General features: G+C 41.7%; 1 protein-coding gene and 1 long non-coding RNA gene across 5 annotated transcripts in view; one reads left to right on the top strand and one right to left on the bottom strand.

Moving 5' to 3' along the window:
* Nucleotides 1–21,790, top strand: part of LHFP (lipoma HMGIC fusion partner) — a 256,711-nt gene that overhangs the window by 79,722 nt on the left and 155,199 nt on the right. The window lies entirely within an intron of this gene.
* Nucleotides 2,937–21,200, bottom strand: LOC110255750. The gene is made up of 3 exons (XR_002336534.1): nucleotides 21,181–21,200; nucleotides 10,641–10,643; nucleotides 2,937–3,305 (listed from the first exon to the last, which is right to left on the bottom strand). It is a non-coding gene; the product is annotated as an uncharacterized LOC110255750 (long non-coding RNA).

Raw genomic sequence — 21,790 nt, 5'->3', positions numbered from 1 at the left:
TAGAAGATCAAAAGTGTGGAGTTCCTGCTGTGGAACAGTGAGTTAAGAATCCACCTGCAGTGGCTCAGTTTGCTGTGAAGGTGCGGGTTCGATCCCCAGTCCAGCTCAGTGGATTAAAGGGTCTGGTAGTGCCACAGCCGTGGCATAGGTCGCAGCTGTGGCTCAAATTCAGTCCTTGGCCCAGGAACTTCCATATGCTGCAGGTAGGGCCATAAATTTTTTTTTTTTTTTTTTTAAAGTGGAGGCACAGGACTACATTTGAAAATAGAAAAGCTGTATCTGTGTTCCTGGTTGCCTTTTGACAGCTGTGGATAAAGAACCATCAAGTGGTATTTCAAGGTCTTTTCCTAGGTCACACGACCCTTAACTCTCCTTTCTTAAGCATGCTTGTGGCAGAAGGGTTGAATTATGAAATTATGTTCTGTAAAGTGTTATTTGTTCAGCCCAAGTTATTTACTCTTTAGTTGAGTTTCCTGTGCTCTTAATGTGATGGTTGAACTTTTGTTAGGAGATTTGCAAAGCCTCTAGGCCACCAATATTCATTGTTTGGTCTTTGATGGAGAGGTGTGGTATTTGCAAGGACTCTACCAGAAGTCCCGCTAGCTAGCTCTTGTCACTTAAAGCTCAGGGTTGGTAAATTCCTAATTTAAATGTAGTACTTCTCTGTGTTAAGTTTTATTTCTAAATGTACATGCTTGCTCCCACCCCGCAGCATGGTTTTGATTTGAGTTGTCTGGAATCTTACCAGAATTTCCAAGTGCATTTTGTTAGTTTCAAATAACCTTTCCATTTTTATTTGGGTGGCTTTAATTTTTTTTCCTTTGACTTTAAGTTAGTCCAAAGGGAACAGAATGTAAGCACAGCTGTCAACACACAGACAATGAGGCTCCTAATTCTCATCTGCATAAAAGCCATTTCTACCAGTACAGCCTATTTTTTCAATTACAAACTAGAGGCAATTTACTCGGAACAAAAAGGATATTTCCTCATAGTACGTCACTAGGAGATGGTCCACATTATTTTTAATACGTGCTCTTAAGTTACGCCAGTAAACTTTGCTCATACAGATCATTGGGAAAAACCAGTTTGTTCATTAGCTATAATGTGTGATCTTGGCATGAGTTAACTTGCAGATAGTCACTGTGAAAAGCTGAGGCACTTAAGTATACCCTGCTTGTATACTCTAAGTAGCTCATGAATGTCACTCTTGTTTTGATTTGTAATTAACAGAATGTCTTCCTGTCTCCAGCAAGCGGGAAGCAGTGGTTCAGATGGAATTGCTGCCTGATTCTATAACTGAAGTGGAATGTCCTTGGAGGAGCTTTGCCTCCGATGTTACGTGGTTGCAAGTTTGGACTATCCCTGTGATTTGTGGGCTCTTTTCCATCCGCTGCTTTCCTAGATCCAGTCACAGGTCTTCAATGATCGTTTCTCTACTGCCATAGGCTCAGGTCTGGGGGGCACTATTCATGTCATGCCTAAAGTGGATGCTGCCCTTTGGATTTGTGGCAAGTGATTGCATGCGTCTTGCCTGCCCACACTGTACAGGTTTCAGTGTTGGAATGTCCCGTCATCCCCAGAGGGATTGATTCACTTCAAGTTCTTAAACATAGGCAGGTACGATTCTCCACAGTCAGCCCCTGCCTGGAGCTCCAGGCACCTCCCTTCCCACGCTTCTCCCCAGCCCAGTCCAGCTTCCAGAGGGGGCTGGGGCTCTTTTGAGGTCTGCATCTCTTGCTCTCTCCTTCAGTAATGCTTTCCTTGCTTGATGTTCACATAAAGAAATCCTATTCATTCATTCAATAAGTCAACGGTGATTTATTACGTACCTACTATGCATCACATCAAGCACATAGGAATTGCTCAGCTGTAGTCTTGATTTGGGTAGATTAATCTTTGGGGAAGCCTCAGCTTATGCGTCACTCTTTTATGCAACTTACTCCTTCTTGGCACTTTGTGCAAAACTTCTTTTCAGTTTTCACTTAACATTGTGTTGTGGTTGTTGCTTGTTTTATCTGCATATCTTTTCCCTCTGGACCATAAGTACTTTGAATCCAAGATTGTATTTTTAAATTTGTTGCGTTAATTGAATTTGTTGTTCCCCAACAAATAGCTCAGTAAATTGGAAAAAGCAAGAGTTGGAGGAGAATAGACTGCCTTCAGTGCTGTCTTTTACTAGCTGGGCAAGTTAACTTTCCTAAATCCTGGATTCCCTATTTGTGTATTGGAGATAAGAACATCAAAGTTGATCAGTTCAGGAAGTTTGGTTTGTTTTTACGGTGTCTTTAGACTTTACAGGAGAACACATTTGTGCATTTCCAGTGCAGAGCTTCACACTTTAGTATGAACGAACATACAAAGGTGTCCACTTGTTACTAGTCTGCTTCATTCTCCATGCCAATGACTTTGAATGTAGGAGGGACTCATGAATGTCTGTTGAATAAATAGACAAAGCACACAAGGTTTCTATCAGTGTATATATTTAGATAGAAATGGGGGAAATAGCATGAATGTGGTATTTCTTGGCAGTGGCATGTCTCCTAATTGGGTGTGGGGAAATAGTGACCTTGCCCTCTAGCTGTCTCAAACAAAAGCTGACTGGCACTACTTTAGCTATCTTTCTCTTTTTTTAACAAAAGAGAGTAATTATTTGAAAAATCTAGTCATCTACATTTTTTTCCTGCCAAAGGGTCTAAGCAACACAATAAATATATTTATTATTCATTCTGTGTTAATTCTTTTTCCTAAAGGTGGGAAGTAAATTTAAAGGAAATTCCTGGAAGATTGTCTGGGGACCTAAACATAAAAATCATGGTTTTATCTTAAGCTTGTCAACAAGGGTGACAGGCGTAAGAATTGTAGCCCAGATGTACGGGAAGCAGCTCATAGATCCTATTTCTCATTCCGTTTTATCTCGCCTGCCACTTTCCCTAAAATGGAAGTAATTGTTAATATCACAGAGAGAGATGGGAAAATTCTACTTCTATTTGTAAAGATGACACTATGGTTCATGAACAGTCACGGGGGCACTTGTCTGTTGTAGCGGCTGGCTTCTGGAAGAGAGGGCTGCCCCACAGCCTGGCACTCAGCCTCTTTCATGTGCTGCTGGCCTGTCACTACTGTTCCTCTCTGTTGTCACCTCGCTGCTGCCAGGGGCACCAGGTGGTAACCGGGGGACCTGATTGGAAATCCTTTAAGGAGTTACCGCTGTGGCTCAGCAAGTTAAGAACCTGATTAGTGTCTATGAGGACTCGGGTTCCATCCCTGGCTTTGCTCAGTGGGTTAAGGATCTGGCATTGCTGTGGCTGTGGTGTAGGCCAGCAGCTGTAGCTCCAATTCAACCCCTAGCCTGGGAACCTCCATATGCCACGTGTGTGGCCTTAAAAAAAGGAAGGAAAAAAAGAAATCCTTTAATATCCTTTTCCAAGTCAGCTTGCACAGTGCTCCGAGGTCTAGTTCTTTTCAGCCCAAGGGAGAGGAAGAATTTGGAAGTTGAGGGGTGAGCAGTAAGTATCCCCATCGAGAAGCAGGTGCAGCCCAGTTTGGGGGGACAAGACAGGACAGGACTGGGAAATGTTTGTGAGTGCAGAGCTGGCCTGGACCCTGAGACCCAGGGTGGGGACCAGGCCGAATAATACTTCTGTCCGAGTGCTGGCTTGACTCACAGTGTGGACCCCAGATCCTTTTCCTTATTCTCAACAACAGCGAAAATGATGACTTCTCTTTTCATCATCTCAAGTGGAAGAAGATGGGATTCTCTATGATTTAGAACTAAGCCACGAGCTACAAGTTTGTGCAGAATAGGAGACAGGCCAGAGAGAAAATTTCTATTGTCTTTTTCTTTTTTGGCTGCCCTCCAGTGTAAGGAATTCCCTGGGCAGGGATCAGATCTTGCGACCTAAGCCACAGCTGCAGCAACGCTGGATCCTTTAACCCACTGTGCTGGGCCAGGGATCAAACATGCATCTTGGTGCTGCAGAGATGCTGCCAATCCTGTTGCGCCCCAGCTGGAACTCCACAACTTCTATTTTCTAGCTTAAATATTTATGACTGCAAATCTCATTTCTAGCAGAAGTAACTGGAAATTCTTAAATATATTACGTATGTGATCACTTGCTCAAACCCCTGGCATGTGCAGGGAATTTTCTAGGCTGTAAATAAAGAGAAGGGGGAGGGAATGTCCCTGCCTGCTGATTTTATAATCTCTCAGGGAAGACTGGCAACAACCATTGAAGCTAAGCAGCAAGGACATTGGAAAAATAACCTAACTAGAAGCAGCTCCCATTTGATACCAGCACAGGCAAGTTCTTGGGTTCAGTGCAAAACTTGAGACCTGATACAGTCTGTTCTGACCAGGGAGCATTAAATGGTTTCTGCTCCTGGGCACATTGTGTTGTCCTGTGGAATTGCTCTTGACTAGCTAGGTCCAAATTTTCCAGCACAAATCTCTCATAGGAAAGAACAAGGAAACAACCCTGGACGTGTCGTCAGCCTCTCAAGAGATAAAATTTAGGTTTCATTAGGTTGTAGAAGGTATACTTTTTTTTTTTTTTTTTTTTTTTTAACAACAGATGGAACCATGTTATCCACAGTCCAGGGATGTACAGGTACACAGAAACCTCTTAGGAACAGGAAGTTAGCCCCAACCAAAGCTACTTATAGTCTCGGCTCGAGGTACCATTCTTCATCCCACAAAGCTGCCCTTGCTGATCGCATGATATTATACATGGTTTTGATTGCAAGTAGACCACTTCAGGCTGTAGAATGAAGGTCAAAGGCCTCTTTGCTAGGGGTGGACTTGAGAGCTTGGTAGGTCAGGATCCGTTAAAGGAGGGTAGACACTGGGGAAGATGCAAATAGCATCCAGTCATCCTTTAGTAAGAAATGGTCAGACAATGGAAAATGGAAGATCTTTTAAACCAGCATCCTGGTTTCTAGTTATTGGTACTTTTTAGTGTATCTGAAGTCACTGAGCCAACAGAGTAGCAGCACTTACAGGATGTATTGAGCACCCCTACAGGCTAGTGCGTGTATTAGGGACTTGGGATCAACTGTAAATAAGCTCCAAGAGGTTTGTCGGTCAGTGTAGGGGGTGTTGTCTATTTAAAAAGATTATTTTTAGGTTTCTATTTGGTGACATGATAGTGCATGTATTTATTTTTAACCGATGCAAAGATGATAATTTGAAACAGTGTCAGTCGAAGAAGGTGAGAACCTTCTTTTTAACAGGCAAGACTTTGTTCTGTCAAGGATGCTGCATTTGTTCAGCGTTTATTCTCTTTGTCAAGGGCTAGTGCTTTCTCCTGAGCTGGTCAGAAGAATTTTTTAACTTTCCTATGTCCACTGAGTTTTATGTGAAATGAGAAAAAAATTGTTATTATGTATTAGTAATCTTGAGACTTTTATGGGGTTTATGCTCTTCCTGTGTGAGTGATGATAACTGCCTATTGCATGAATGGTGCACTGGTTTCTCCCATAAGATTGAGAGGGCTTCCTAAGGGATTGGCTTTAAAAGTGTTTAAGCTTCTTGAATACACGATATGACTTCTAGGTATGTGTCTTTGACCTGGCCATCCTCTTTTTCTTTTGTAACTGAGAGTTGCAACTTTTATTTCAGATTCTCTCTTGGTTGTTTTTTTTTTTTTTTTTTTTTTTTTCTTTTTTTTTTTCTTTTTTGCCACACAGGAGTATGTGGGAATTCCTGGGCCAGGGATTGAACCTACGCCGCACACCAGTAACCAGAGCCACAGTGGTGAGAATGCAGGAGCCTCAGCCTGGTAGGCCATCAGAGAACTCCCCATCCTTTTTTTCTTTTTGTCATCATTGTTCTTCAGTGTCAAAGCATGTGAACAAGAACATGAAAGGTTATATCAGCACTTAAGTCACATCAGTCACCCTTCCTTTCTAGTGGCTCAGAGATGTTCAGATTAACCCTTGAGTGGTCCATGTGGAGTTAGTGAATAGCATTAAATTTATGACGGCCGACACGAAGGCTTACAATAATACACCAAGAGAAACTCATTACCAAATTGGTCAGTATCCTTCCAGAAATACAACCTTATGAGAAAAAGATGTTTCTGTCGAAATTAGTTATTTTATGATCTCCTTCAGTACAAATTTGAAGTCAGAGGGAAAATGACATCACAGTATTTTTCCCTTTGGAAACCCAAAGGTTAAAAAGACAGTGCTCATTGAAGCGTGCTTATTATTTGGATGAAAATCCAGTCTGTACAAAATCAGAGTACATTGTGCTTTTCCTCAATATAGGTGCTAAGGAGATCTTTGTTGAATATTTAATTCTTAAGGGTATAGCAGCATTTTTATATCCCTTAACTTCTTTCTTCCTTTTATCTAAGCATCTGTTTCATATCTCATACCATTCTTTACATCTTTAGAGTATGGCCTGTTTGTATTTCAACTGCCCCGTCATCAGCCCTTGATTTTTATTATCTTTTTTTTGTATGTGTGCCGTCTTCCCCCTCCTCCCCTAATATGATTATTCAAACCTTTCTTTTCCGTGTTAAGATAATGTTAACTCTCCTTTGAAGTTCACTGCATGTATTGATGGAGTCTTTCTTTATCCTTAAAGCTCTACCCCATTAAACTACTCTCTGTTCCTCTTCTCTCATCGATTCTAATACCAACCTTAATTCTGGAACTTATGCTTATTTTTCATCTTTTGTGAAAGAAATGGTCCTTGTATGGATTTACTTGCTTAGAGAGTGGAGCTGCTCTGGTAGAAAATGATAAAAAGTAAATTCCATACCTAAGATTTCTCTCTTGGGATATATGTGTGTGTGTGTGTGTGTGTATAAAATCACTGCAGAATATTCTCTAGAATCCAGCCTCATTGCCAAGGTCTCTGACCAATGAAGGGTCCCGTTGCCTTATTCCGCTTATGATCTGGATCCTCATCGCTATGAATGCAGCTTAAGCCTGTGCCAACGCCTCAGTAATCATGTCACATTGTTGGTTAGTACTGAGTTTCCCTTTATAATACTGATGACAGTAAGTAACAAGAAACTGTATATTTTCTGTGTAAAGGGCACTTTACATGTATCAGTTCTAAAGTATAAGATTATATAGAGGATCAAATAAAGATTCAAAGTTGTTAAGTAAATTTTCCAAAGCCATGGATCAAGGCAGGTTTGCATTTTTTTTTCTTCTCTGCAGAGACTCCTGAACTTACATTTCCCTCACCCTACATTCTGTTGCTGCTGATTTCAGGTTTTTATACTTATCCATAGGACATTCCTATTATGTTCGTTTCAAGCCATTTTTTGAGCTGATTTTTGTCATGTTATCTGTTTTTATTCCCCTCGTATTTTTGGATCCTCCAAAGACCTTGTGAATATTCCTTCTGTGCCCTCCCAGAAGTTAGTGACAGGACGAAGAACATAGGAGAGTTGCTTGCCCACCTTCGGAAGCTTCCTTTCAGGATGACTGTCCACGTGTCACTGCATTTTGGAGGGAGCTGATTAATAATCTGTGACTTCATTTAACCACACTTTTGTTCAGCTTATGTTTCCATGTTGTCCATTAGAATTTAATGCAACTGAAATCAGCCAGATTGGGACATTACATTAGATGCTGTGCAAATGACACACAAAACAAAACAGTCTTTTGGGGTTGTGGGGTGGAGAGGGAACAGACAGATACACAGGTAACTATAAGCAAAACGAGATGAGTTTTTTTTCTCAGATATAGAAGGATGAGGGAAATTTGAAATAGAAGAAAGTGGGTCTTGTAGGCCTTGTAGAGAGAGGGCCACATCTTGAGAGCAGTACGCCAGCTGCTTCTTAAAGGGGACGCAGAAGTCTGCGTAGGATGAGAGGACACTGCCTGTACGTGTGGAGGTGGACTGGCTCGGGCTGTGTGTGTCATCAGGTAAGTTGTCTACTTTGACTTGTGAGGTATTGGGTCCATAGAGGGTGCAGTGGGCCATCATGTCGGAGGGTGTGGTCATGGACTTCTCCATGCTAAGGAGCTTGGACTTGGCCTTGGTGACACCAGTGTACAGGTTAGGGGCACAGATTCTGGAGCCAGACTGCCTAGGCTTGAATCCTATTGTGCCCCTGACTAGCCATGTAACCTTAGTAAAACCTTCTGTGCCTCGGTTTCCCTGTCTGCAAAATGATGTTAAAACATCAACCACCTCGTGAGTCTTTATTTATTTATTTATTTTAATTTATTTTTTATTTTTTATAATCAGGGTTAACTGAGTTAACATTCAGTAAGTACTCACACAATGCCTGCCAAGTGGTAAGTTCTGAAGTGCTTACTAAAGAGAAGAGAGCAATTTTGTTTGGAGAAAGAGAGTTGAATGGCCGGATGCTTATGCTGGTTGCAGGAGGGTGATGGGCTGGGGGGAGCCTGTGTGTGTGTGTGCTGGGGTCAGGTGAGTAAAAACAAGGAGAAAGCCTGTGGGATGGGCAGGAAATAATGAGGGAGGGTCTAAAAGAGAGCGTCTAGAGGACCACTGCATTCGGTATTCCATTAATTTTCCCTTCGCTGATAGGCCTGCCCCTGCTGGTTGTCAGATTTAAGTCTCAGTGCACAAGCTCTCTTTGGACTCTCTTCCACCTTCGGAGGAAATAAGTCATCAGCAAGGCAGGTCTGCAAGAGTGTTTCAGCTGCTCTGCGGTGGGCCCCACCAGACACGATATCAGTATTTGGATAGATGATGACGCCCTCTCGTGACTGCATTTTACTTCTGTAATTTGAGGAAAGCATCCAGTTCTCTGCTCTCTGTGTCGATGTGGTTAATAAATAGCAAACACGGAGTTCCCATCGTGGCGCAGTGGTTAACAAGTCCGACCAGGAACCATGAGACTGTGGCTTCGCTCCCTGGCCTCGCTCAGTGGATTAAGGATCCGGCGTTGCTGTGAGCTGTGGTGTAGGTCACAGATGCAGCTCAGATCCCATGTTGCGGTGGCTGTGGCGTAGTCCGGCAGCTGTAGCTCTGATTAGACCCATAGCCTGGGGACCTCCACATGCCGCAGGAGTGGCCCTAGAAAAACAAAAAGACCAAAAAACAAACAAAAAACAAAAAACAAAGACACATTAAAAAGCCCACACCATATCTTATCAGTGGTCTGATCGCTCTGAAAAATCCTGTGTCTCTGTCGCTGACCAAATGATGTGAACCTGATTAATCAACCAGAAGTTCTTCCGGTAGCGTAGAGGAAATGTGACTCTCATTTTTTAACGTCTAACCTCCTTTTCATCACAAGGAATGTATGTGAAACACACATCCAGCAAGTGGTATCTTAACAGTAGGACCTGGCTGTGTGTAATGGTTGGTATTTTTGGACACTCTGAAGTTCTGCTTTCTAAGATCCAATTCAAGATAAAAGGATCACAGAATATAAAAAGGATCACATACATACTGTAATAAGCAGCCCCGGATAGTGAGGTTTTTAAAAATAGGGAGTCTTTACTTCCACCTTGGAGAAAGTATTCATTGAAGTTCTGAGCAAAAGTCTCTGTTTCTGTCTCTGATTTGTCTAAATGATCTTTCTATAGATCTAACCTTATTTCATTTTTTTTTTCTTAATACCCAGAGTGCTTCATGTATTACTTTATTTTTCCTCCAGAAATTGAGGTGTTAGGATTTGTAAATGTTCCAGTTTTAGTTTGTTTGTCTTTTTGCTTTTTAGGGCCACACCTGGGGCATGTGGAAGTTCCCAGGCTAGCGGTTGAATTGGTGTTGTAGCCGCTGGCCTACGACGCCTCAGCCACAGCTACGCGGGATCCAAACCTCGTCTGACACCTACACCACACAGCTCACAGCAATGCGGAATTCTTAACCCACTGAGCAAGGCCAGGGATTGAACCCGAATCCTCACAGACACTAGTCAGATTCAAAACCTGCTGAGCCACAACGGAAACTCCCAATGCTCTGTCTCTTATTGACATAGAAGGAGAAGGTAGGAGGCTTTCCTCAAGGTCACAGGGAGAGTAGGAATGAATTAGAGCTTCCATTCTCAGCCTTGATGGCATATTTCTCATCTGTCATGCTTAGTTTCATAATTTTAGCTGGTGGAAATGCTTCATAAGAAGTACCCATTGGTGTTGAATAAGTAAGGATTCTGTTCGTTGTTAAGGCCATGAAATGAAGAAATCCCCTGGTCTCATTGATCCGATATCAGTTGCAGATGGAGGGGAAGATGTAGAATGTTCGGGAATTCTTTTAATATTTAGAGTGTCTTGGGACTTGGATGCTGACCTGAGCAGTATTTTGAGGAAAAGGCCTCTGCTGGCTCCACTGAAAAACGTTTCTTATGTTCAAAAACCAAACCTAAGGCAAAAAATCAGCAACTCTTGCGAAGTGGATTTATTGTGGAATTTCTATCATTAGCAAACTCTTCCAGTATATTTGTATTTGCACCGGACTTGCGAAATGTGTGAGTTTGTGTACTTACACTTCTACAGACATGCTTGTAACTGTGGTTTTGGGGCAACTTGTAAGAAAGACTTATTTTAATGACAGTATTTGCCTTTTGGTAGAATGTTGCTACTCTTTCAACATGTGATTGTTAAAAAGTGAGTAGTTTTTATGTGCAGGTTGCTTTTTGTTAGTGCTGTGAATTTGAAGGGAATTAGAACCTGGTTATGCTGACAGTATTCAAAAAAGTCACCAACTAGCTTTGAGTACCCTTTGTCTGTCACGTGACCCTTTCTGAGTGAAAGCCTTATTTTCTTGGGTATGCCTTGGTTTGGCAAGCCTTTTGACAGGCGGGTTGAATAATGGTGACCCTGAGTTGAGAGACCCAGTTGAATCAGCTTTTGGAAGCCATGAGTTGGGAAGGCTGGGGATTTTGGATTCCCTGAGAGCTGACACAAGGGAGGACTCTCTGGCTTCTTCTGCTTTATTTTAAAAATTAAATTGCCTTCGGTCGTATTTTGTGGTAGCTGCTTCTACTTTTTGGTAAGAAGGAAGTGCTTCTGGGAGCCCTTGTTATATTCTGACGGATAATCCTAACTTACATTTTTGATTGCTAATAGAGTTATCTATTTTGGGTTAGCTCTTTCATTGTTAGTGTACAGAAATGCGACTGATTTCTGAATGTTCCTCTTATATCCAGCTACTTTGCTGAATTTGTTGATTATTCATGTAGTTTTTGGGTTGAGTCCTTAGGGTTTTCTGTATATAGTCTCATGTCATCTGCATACAGTGACAGTTTTACCTCTTCTCTTCCTATTTGGATGCCTTTTATTTCTTTTATTTGTCTGATTGCTGTGGCTAGGACTTCCATTACTATGTTGAATAGCAGTGGTGAGAGTGGGCATCCTTGTCTTGTCCAGATTTTAGTGGAAAGGCTTTCGGTTTTTCTCCCTTGAGTATTATATTTGCTGTGGGTTTGTTGTAAATGGCTTTAATTATGTTAAGGTATCTTCCCTCTATACCCATTTTGATAAGAGTTTTGATCATGAATGGATGTTGTACTTTGTCAAATGCTTTTTCTGCATCTATTGAGATGCTCATGTGGTTTTTGACTTTTCTTTTGTTAATGTGGTATATGACGTTGATTGATTTGCATATGTTGAACCATCCTTGTGAACCTAGGTTGAATCCCACTTGGTCGTGGTGTATGATCTTTATTAGAGAAATGCAAATCAAAGCTACCGTGAGATACCAGTATACCTCACACCAGTCAGAATGGCCATCATTAATCAGTCTGCACATAACAAATGCCGAAGGGGGTGTGGAGAAAAGAGAACCCTCCTGCACTGTTGGTGGGAATGTAAGGTGTTACAACCACTATGGAGAACAGTATGGAGGTCCCTTAGAAAAGTATACATAGAACTACCACATGACCCAGCAATCCCACTCTTGGGCATATATCCGGACAAAACTCTACTTAAAAAAGACACATGCACCGCATGTTCATTGCAGCACTATTCACAATAGCCAAGGCATGGAATCAACCCAAATGTCCACTGATGGATGATTGATGATCAGGAAGATGTGGTATATACACAATGGAATACTACTCATCCATAAAAAAGAACAAAATAATTCCATTTGCAACAACATGGATGGAACTAGAGACTCTCATCCTGAGTGAAGTAGGTCAGAAAGAGAAAGCCAAATACCGTATGATATCACATATCTGGAATCTAATATATGTCACAAAGGAACGTTTCCACAGAAAAGAAAATCATGGACTTGGAGAATAGACTTGTGGCTGGCAAGGGGGAAGGGGAGGGAGTCGGAGGGACTGGGAGCTTGGGGTAAATAGATGCAGAATGTTGACTTAGGGATGGATTAGCAATGAGATCCTGCTGTGTAGCACTGGGAACTCTGTCTAGTCAATTATGATGGAACACATAATGTGAGAAAAAAGAATGAATACATGTATGTGTAACTGGGTCACCATTCTGTACAGTAGAAAAAATATATATATATATAAAGAAATTTATTTTTTTTTATTTTATTTTCTCCTCAACTTTTTTTTTCCATTTTTTTAAATTACTCAAATGAATTTATCACATCTGTAGTTGTATAATGATCATAACAATCTGATTTCACAGGATTTCCATCCCACAGCCCAGGCACATCCCCCCACCCCCCAAACTGTCTCCTCCGGAGACCAGAAGTTTTTCAACGTCTGTGAGTAAGCATCTGTTCTGCAAAGAAGTTCCGTCTGTCGTTTTTTCAGATTCCACATGTCAGTGAAAGCATTGGATGTTGGTGTCTCATTGTATGGCTGACTTCACTTAGCATGATAGTTTCTAGGTCCATCTATGTGGCAAAAAATGCTGGTATTTCGTTCTTTTTAATGGCTGAATAATATTCCATTGTGTATATGTACCACATCTTCTGGATCCACTCCTCTGTCGATGGACATTTAGGTTGTTTCCATGTCTTGGCTATTGTAAATAGTGCTGCAATGAACATTGGAGTACATGTGTCTTTGCGAGTCATGGTTTTCTCTGGATAGACGCCCAGGAGTGGGATTGCTGGATCAAATGGTAGTTCTATGTTTAGTTTTCTGAGGAATCTCCATACTGCTTTCCACAGTGGTTGCACCAATTTACAATCCCACCAACAGTGTACTAGTGTTCTTTTTTCTCCACACTCTCTCCAGCACTTATTCTTTGTAGACTTTTGGATGATGGCCATATATATAAAGAAATTTAAAAAAAAAGGAAAAAATAAAACTACATGCAACAAGTGAGAACTTACATAATCACAGAAATCCAGTTTGAACTCCACATCCTGTTTTCTCTTAATAGCTTCTTGTGCAGACAAATCGACTGTATTCCTACCTCTGCTGTGCTCTTAGCATGTGTAGACATAGTTTTTGGATTATGTAAAAATTGGCTAGTTTGGATAAGATGAAGCAAGATTATTAGAAGTTATCCCCATTTTAAAAATATTTACGTGTGTTGACATGGTTTCTCATATACTTGCATCAGATTTTCCAAGGAGCTACTACAAAAACGCAACAACCGTGCAAATATTTTTTATTATGGTCTCCCTTCCCAGTTATTAGTGCTTTTTATTTAAGAAATTCCCTTCCGTTTGTGTCTCTTCCTTCTTTTCCTCTTATCACTCACGCGTCAGTGTGGCTGGAAGGGAATGCTGATGTTACTGAATGAAGTCACATCATGGAAGACTTTGAACTTGAGCACTTGCAAGTGTTTAAACTTCATTCTGAAAGTAGCAGGGAGAGGTAGCAATAAAGTAGGCAGGTGATGGATTGGATTTTCCCTTTAGAAAGATCTACCTGTGCTGAATGAATTAGAGGAAGGGAGGGTGCCGTGGAGATGGGGAGCCTGCCCAATAGCTTATCTCATCTGTCTCAGTGAGAGACTGAGATACGGGACTACTTGAGGCCGGGCCAGAAGGAGTGGAGAAAGCGGGGAATGTGGGTCCTCCAGTCTGGACCATTGTGCGTGTGAGAGGAGGCACGTGAACTCCTCCAGGACAATGGGCATCAGCTGGAACTGCCGGGACAAACAGGGACATAGAGCAGTAGTAGCTGTAGAGACAAGGTGTAAAGATTTTGGAAAGTTCAGGAAAACTGGATAGAAATTTGGATCTGGAAAATGGGCTGGAAACAAGTGTTTTGCGATCTCCAGTATAGATTGTAGTAATAAAGGTTGATGCCTGGGTTACTGGAGGTTATTTCAGATTTTGAATAAAGAAAAGGGAGCCAAGGACCCTGTCTCTATTTGTAAAATCAAAGCAAAAAAGCATTTTTGCTATCCAATCCTCTTAAAAATCTTGAATGCTTGGATCACGAGCAAATAGGGGTCTTTTTTGTCTCTCCTCCCCCAATACCATAAATGTTCACTGGCTTAACAAGTGGTATCCTCTTTATCCTCTTTGTGCTTCATTATCTTCTTCCCTTTTCAATCAGCAAAGTGCATTTTAAATAGTCGTGGGTACTCAGGAATTAATTATATAATTTAGAAGTGTAAAAGTTCTCATTACCCCCCTACAGTCTGCAGTATTTTTCTTTGGAATCCCTAGAGCTCTCGGCAAGCTTTGCCCTTTAACACCATGGTAGAGTTTCTTTAAAGCAATTTCTAGGAAAAGGTACTATTTTTGGATCACACAGGGAGATCAGAATGTTTTTTTTTTTCTTAAACCTCTTTCTCTCCTTAAAACAACATAGCACACTGTTTTTCCAACGTGAAAGATTTAAATTGCCGCATGTAATGTGCTTTACTTTAGGAGAGATCTGCACATGCTACTTGAAGGGACTCGGTGTGATAGGCTGGACAGTTGAAGTGCTGCAACTCCCTCCTGGGTTGGCACTTCTGATGTTTGCTGTGTGTTTTGACTATTGTCTTGGGGATTGTAAATTATTCCAGAAGGTTCATCCAAGTAAATCAAATTCAGCATCTAATTTTCATCAAGGCTCTGGTTTTATTCAATTTTACTGTTCCACTAATTGAGGCTTACAGAGGTCAAGTACCTTGGCCAAGGTCATCTAGCATGTCAATGTCTTAGCTCAGATGGGTTTTCTTTCGGTCTCGGTTGATTCCTGCATTATACATACATTCATCAGTCTGTTCCCTGACATCCTGGTTGGTCTCCTTATGAACTGGCTGTGTTTAAGGGCCTTCAACATCAGTGGGACCTGATGGGAAGTCTGTGTGCTCATGGGTTATCTTTTATCTGCAAATGAGTAATGTATGGCGATCAATTATGGTAATGTCCTGCATGACTGATGCAGCCTTTTCTGGATATGTTACCCACTGCCAAAACATCAGGCTGGGGGCCACTCTGGTTCACCCTAGGATGCTTGTGTGGGGCGGGATGAGAAGCCACGTGCTGTCTGGTATTTGAAGCTGGCATGGCAGAGGCAAGATGGCCTGGAAATAGATGACTTCATTTCGGGGGCACGAAGCCTTCACCAGGAGAGAAATGCTTTGCATTCATTTCCTAGAGGCTACTTCAAGTGTGGCATAGCTGTTAGATTCTTGCGGCTGCTGCTGAAGGGCTTTGTCTGCCCTGATACTAAATGTGAAGCTTGCAGGAATCCAGCTAGGAGTCTATTCCAGAAGGATTAGACAATAGGAACCTGTAATTAGCCTCTGCAGTCTTGTGCCTTCTGGGATATGCAGAATGCAAAATACTTTGAAAAAAATTTAGTTAAAACCTATTAAGTGAGTAGCATGAGTAAAGAGACAGGGCATACTGTCATTACATACAACTTTTGAGATTTGAATTCATCTTAAACGATATTCAAGCTCCAGGTTTTTTTCTACCCAGACTGATTTTTTTTTTTTAAATGAAAGCAGACATTTTTGATTATTGGTTTCCACTCTCAGTTAATAATGCTCTTTATTTAAGCAATTTCTCCAGTTTGTGTGTCTTCCCACCTTCCCTCATCAGCACGCACACGTCAGGGTGGCTGGGGAGGCAGTGTTGATGCTAATATCGGGGTAATCAGTGAGCCAGTTAATCAGCCACCTCAGCACAGACAGTTCCAAAGCTGCCTTGCTGTCGGGCAGAGATAAATTAGAAAGGGAGAAAGATGATTTAAAGCAGGGCCTTAAAATGATTATCAAACAAAGGCAAGCATTTAAGAAGCTGTTAAGCCCCAGAGAAATTCCCAGGAAGAATGGGACGACAGCCTTTATCTTGCAATAAGGGCAAATGGTGAAAATAAAGTGTCAGCCCAGGCACATTTTATGGCAATTCCAGTGACTAAAGGCCAATTTGGCACAGCATGTGTTTGGATCATATGCTGTAAAACGCGTGACCTTGTTTCCTGCTGCTGATTTATAGCTTTTGTGCACTTCAAGCTTTATTTTGCTTTCTGAAAAAGAAAAAAAAAATCTTCCACCCTTGATGGGCATGTGGGCAAAGCCTGGAGCGGGTGTAGTCAGTGTGAAACGAGTCACTTCTGGAAGGCAGTGGGGCTCGTTCATGCCTTGGCTGGCTTCAGAAGTGGAGCTGACAGGCAGGGACAGGATTTTGTCAGAAAAATCATCAGGTGTAAAACAGAATAAGATTCTTTGCAGGCGAAGTGGGCAAAGCCGTTAGGAGTGCGACCACTCCATTTCAACGGGATTCGGGTCTCATCAGGATCAAGCGAATGCAGTTCAACAGCAGTGGCTCAGAAACCTCTCAAAGGAATGCCTGGGACAGATTTGCTGGTTATTGATTGATGTGGTCTATTCCTGCAGATGCCCAGAACACTCACATGTTCCTCATACTCGTTCTTGGAGCTTGTTTCTAACATTTGGCATCATTATACGGGGAATAAAAGTCCCTCTCCTGCACTATTTTTCTTTTGGTTTTTGGCTGGCTGGAATTAAAGTTTTTATATCAATCCGTGGTGTCCTGGGTTGACTTCTTCAGCTCTGGGGCGGTTACATTCTTTCCTTTCCATGTAAGTGCAGAAATGCACTTTACACTTGAGTCCATGCTTTGGGGCTGGTTTGGGGGCTCTGCTGAGTTAAGGAGGGGCGTGTCGCTCCCCTCCCCTCATCTGTTGGTGCTCACTTAACCTTGGCTGAATAATAATGGAATGGATCAGGCCGGTTTGGTGGCTCACATTTCTTGGCTAAATTTTATTTTCAAATAGCACGGTGTTCCTGCTTAGATTATCGTGATCTTCGTTTGAAAATAGATCACCACGATAACCAGCTTTTCAGAAAATGTGGTGCCCAGGGACCAGTGTTCATGCCAAACCACTTTTTCTTTGTGGGCTGCAGTGAGTAGACTGATCAGACTTCATGAGAAGGGACTGGTCATTGCCCTCCTGAGCCGCTGGTGCAGAGAGAAAATGAGAGGTTTTCGTTCTGTGCTTTCGGAAGAGACCTTTGCACTTAGAGCTTTGTCTCTTGTGGCTCCAGCCTTTCTCTCATCCATTATTTTAGTTCATTCATAACCAGGGAAATCAGAGGGAGTGGCAAAATGCTGGAGCTTTTTGGGACTTTAGAAGTCCTCTTTCCAATTATTCAGTCCCTAGATGACCCCAGTTACTCTATTATTTTTTTGAACAGGAAGAAAAAATGTTATTTTGTTGTTTTACACTTTGTCTTAAAGTCTCTTTTGACTACTCCAGCTTTCTTGTCATTTCTGTTTGCATGAAATATTTTTTTCCATCCCTTCATTTTAAGTCTCTGTGTGTCTTTAATTCCAAAGTGCGTCTCTTGTAGGCAGTGGAAGGATGGGTCTTGTTTTTTTATCCAGTCAGCCACCTTATGTCTTTTGATTGGAGCATTTAGTCCTTTGACACCTTGACTTTTTTTTTTTTTTTTAGGGCTGCACCTGCGGCATACGGAGGTTCCCAGACTAGGGCTCAAATCGGAGCTACAGCTGCCAGCCTACACCACAGCCACAGCAGCACCAGATCCAAGCAGTGTCTGCGACCTACACCACAGCTCACAGCAACACTGGATCCTTAACCCACTGACCAAGGCCGGGGATCCAACCCACAACCTCATGGTTCCTAGTCGGATTGTTTCCGCTGTGCCACAGTGGGAACTCCCTGACGTTTTTCTTTAATTGGAGTATATTTGTTTCACCAAGCTGTGCTAGTCTCAGGAATGAACCCATTTATTTAATTCAGCCAGTTTAAATACTCAGTGCCTAACGCTGGACTGGAATGTGAGTCTTCTGCCCTTCAGTCTAAAACACTCTTCGTTCATCACTCAGATTCCCAATGAGATGAGTGGAATAGCCGAGAGTAGAGATTACAAAGATGGATTGTTGGATTTCAAGAATCAGGTTGGAAAGAGTAGGCTCAGGATGGACTCATCACTTTTCTCCACTGGTTCTCAGAGTTGGAAAGAGGGCACCATTTCTTGAATACTTCGTAGAGCTATCTGTCTCCATAAAGCCTTTTCAGTTTTGCTTGGAGAAATCTGACCTCTTGCATTCATAATTAGTCAGGAGACTTGTACCTGTTCCTGGACAAGCCATGGATTTTTCACTGGCCTCAGGTCCCTCATGTATAAAACCAGAGTACTAGGCCTCTTCACCACAGGTAAGGGATGATATGCATCATCCTCTCTGTCCTAAGTATCTTGTGTAGGAGGCCGGATCATTCTGGAGTTGATCTAAACTAGTGGTTGTTAAAGTGTGGTCTCCCCACCAGCACTAGTACCAATATCACCTGGAAACTTGTTAGAAATGCAAGTTCTTGGGCTCCGTCTCTGAACTACGCTGGATTACACATTCTGGGGTAGAGGCTCGTGATCTGTGTTTTGATGAGTCTTCCAGGTGACTCTGAGGCACACCAAAACTTGAGACCCAGAGATCTAAATGATTCTTTCTTGCCTTCTTTTAGCATAGACTATCGTCATGGGCCTGAGTAAGTTAAAAGGAAACATTTATATGAGAATAAACTAATATTCATAGATGGCTAATTATCACTTAAACTTGACGAAGGAGGAATAAATATTCTGTAGTTCTGTGCCTTTTATTAGCTACATCGTGGGGGAGAGCATGAGCGTCTGTATCCAGCTATAAGCTCTGCAAGGATGGGGTCACACCTCATCTCTCTTATTTTCCCAGCATCTATCAGATTTTTGGGACACACGTAGAACTTAGTATTTCTTGAAGAATGAATGAAAAGAATGGCTGTGGATAGACCTAGAGATTACTATACAAAGTGAAGTAAGTCAGAGAAAGACAAATATCATATGATATCACTTATACGTGGACTGTGAAAACATAATACAAATGAACTTACTTACAAAACAAAAACAGACTCACAGACTTAGAAAGGAGACTTATGGGGAGTTCCTGTTGTGGCTCAGTGGGTTATGAACCTGACTAGTATCCATGAGGATGCGGGTTTGATCCCTGGCCTCACTCAGTGGGTTAAGGATTCAGGGTTGCAGTGAGCTGTGGTGTAGGTTGCAGGTATGGCTCAGCTCCCATGTTGCTATGACTGTGGTGTAGGCCTGCGGCTCCAATTCATCCCCTAGCCTAGGAACTTCCACATGTGGCAGGTGCAGCCCTAAAAGAGCAAAAAAGAAAAGAAAAGAAACTCTGGTTACCAAAGGGGAAAGATGGGGAAAGGATAAGTTAGGAGTTTGGGATTAACAGATACACATAACTGTATAAGCAACAGGATCTTACTGTATAGCTCAGGGAACTATATTCAGTATCTTTTAATAACCTATAATGGAAAATAATCTGAAAGATAATACACACATATATATTTATAGTTACATACATATGTATAACTGAATCACTTTGCTATACACCAGAAACTAACGCAACATTATAAATTGAATATACTTCTACTAAAAAAAAAAAAAAAAAAAAAAAGTTCTTTGTCATTGTAGCATGCGGAAGAAGCATAAAATCTGAGTTCAGAGTCTAGGTTTGATCCTCCAGCTGGGTAGACTTTGTTGAGATGATTACTCTCTTTGGCTTGAGAGTCCTCATATGTTTTCTCCCCACTGTCAATTTTTTTATGATTGCTCTACTCTTACTAGGCAGAAATGGAATATATTCTACTAGAAGTTGTTGAGGCCAGGGACTGAAGTGCATATATTACTTATTCCACAAATAAACACAGTACAGTAGAAATCACATAATATACACTCAATAAATATTTCCTAAGTATAGGTGGAAAAGGGATCATATGCATGTTTTAATCATAAAGGCAGGGCTCATGAAGGCCTGGGTATGCTTCCTGGCTTAGAAGCTATATGAACTTGGACAATGACATTTATTCTCTCTGAAACTCAGTTTCCTACCTGTAAAGTGGAAACAATACTTTCTAGAATTATTGTGAAGAATATATACACTAATATGAAAGCTTCTGATGCAGTGCCTGGCACATAGTAAGCTCTCAACAAAGTACAGTTTACTTTTTTTATTTTCACATTACCCCCATGAACTAGTTTTCTAAGTATCTTAATGAAAGTATGTACTTACTACGTCGCTCTCAGAATTTTCTATCTATATAATTTTAGTTGATAAGACTTTTAAAGATTGTTTTGACAGGTTCAAATAAAGAAGGCCAAAGATGTAGAATAGAAATATAACCCAGAAGCAAAACTGGAAAAGATGCTACCAATTTAGCAGTAGAAGAAATGAGGGCTGAGGAAACTTTACCTTGATGATTGGAATAAAAGAATTACTTTAGGGCAGAATTCCATGAATGCCTAAGAAGAGTCATTTCCTTTTACTTCCTACTGGAAGTTATTGGATTTGATCTAAAAGGATTGAATGTAACCCAAGACATACTTTCACAACCAATATTTCCAGTTAGTAATTGTTAAGCTTATTCACTATTATTGAAAAAAATGCCATTGGAGCTTCCCAAGGAAGAGACATGGGAGCCAGGGGAGAGCAAAGCCAGCAAGTGGGGAAGGATATTTCTTCTCTAATAATACCCAGCACATCTTGTCCATACATCTTGGTAAGTGTGGCCTCTCTGGTGGCCAGTAGCAGAGAAATGAAAGGCAGAACAACATCTGGTATAACTGGGTGGGCCTTTCACACCCTTGCCTACCATCCAAAACTTTCCAAAGGCAAGGGGTGGGCCTTAGAACAAAAGTGGCAGGAAGCAAGCATGGATGCCTAGGTTGTCTTCTTCTAGATTCCAGATATCCCCAGCTCAGTCAGACTGTTCTTACACTTTTTAGATTTGAAGAGCAATCTGAAGATGTGAATGTTTTCCAGAACAACTTCAGAGTAAAGTTAAAAAAGTGGAAAGGGAGTTCCCATGGTGGCTCAGCGGAAACGAATCTGACTAGTATCCGTGAAGACGCAGGTTCGATTTCTGGCCTTGCTCAGTGAGTTAAGGATCCGGTGCTGCCGTGAGCCGTGGTGTAGGTCTCAGACACAGCTCGGAGCTGGTGTTGCTGTGGCTGTGGTGGAGGCTGGCAGCTACAGCTCCAATTCAACCCCTAGCCTGGGAACCTCCATATGCTGCAGTTTTGGCCCTAAAAAGACTAAAGACATAAATAAATAGGAAAGGTTTGGCACAACCATTTTGTAACTGAAGACAGAGAGAGAAACTTGATTTGATTTCTCATACATCTTACATACTATGAAAGGGAGGAATGAAAGGTATTAGTTGGCTTTCAATCAAGGACACAGATGCCCCACAGACAGAGTTCCGGCATTAGGGGGAGATAAGAGACCTTGTGAAGATGGAGCGTTCCTTAAGCCTGAAGGAGAAGGCAGGCAGTGGGAAGCTGTTGAGGTCCTAGATAAGTATTTCAAACTCGACAGGATTGTCACACTTATTAAGTCTTCAAATTAAAGAGTATTCTGACCACGCATCCCACTTTAGGACCAGAAATCACTAGGTGTTCATAGGTCGTCTCAGGGAAAGTCTTGGGAACCACT

This window comes from Sus scrofa, chromosome 11 (genome assembly GCF_000003025.6).
Source record: "Sus scrofa isolate TJ Tabasco breed Duroc chromosome 11, Sscrofa11.1, whole genome shotgun sequence".
Lineage (NCBI taxonomy): Eukaryota > Metazoa > Chordata > Mammalia > Artiodactyla > Suidae > Sus > Sus scrofa.
The sequence above is the reverse complement of the archived record's forward strand: the minus strand, read 5'-3'. Positions and strand labels throughout refer to the sequence as shown.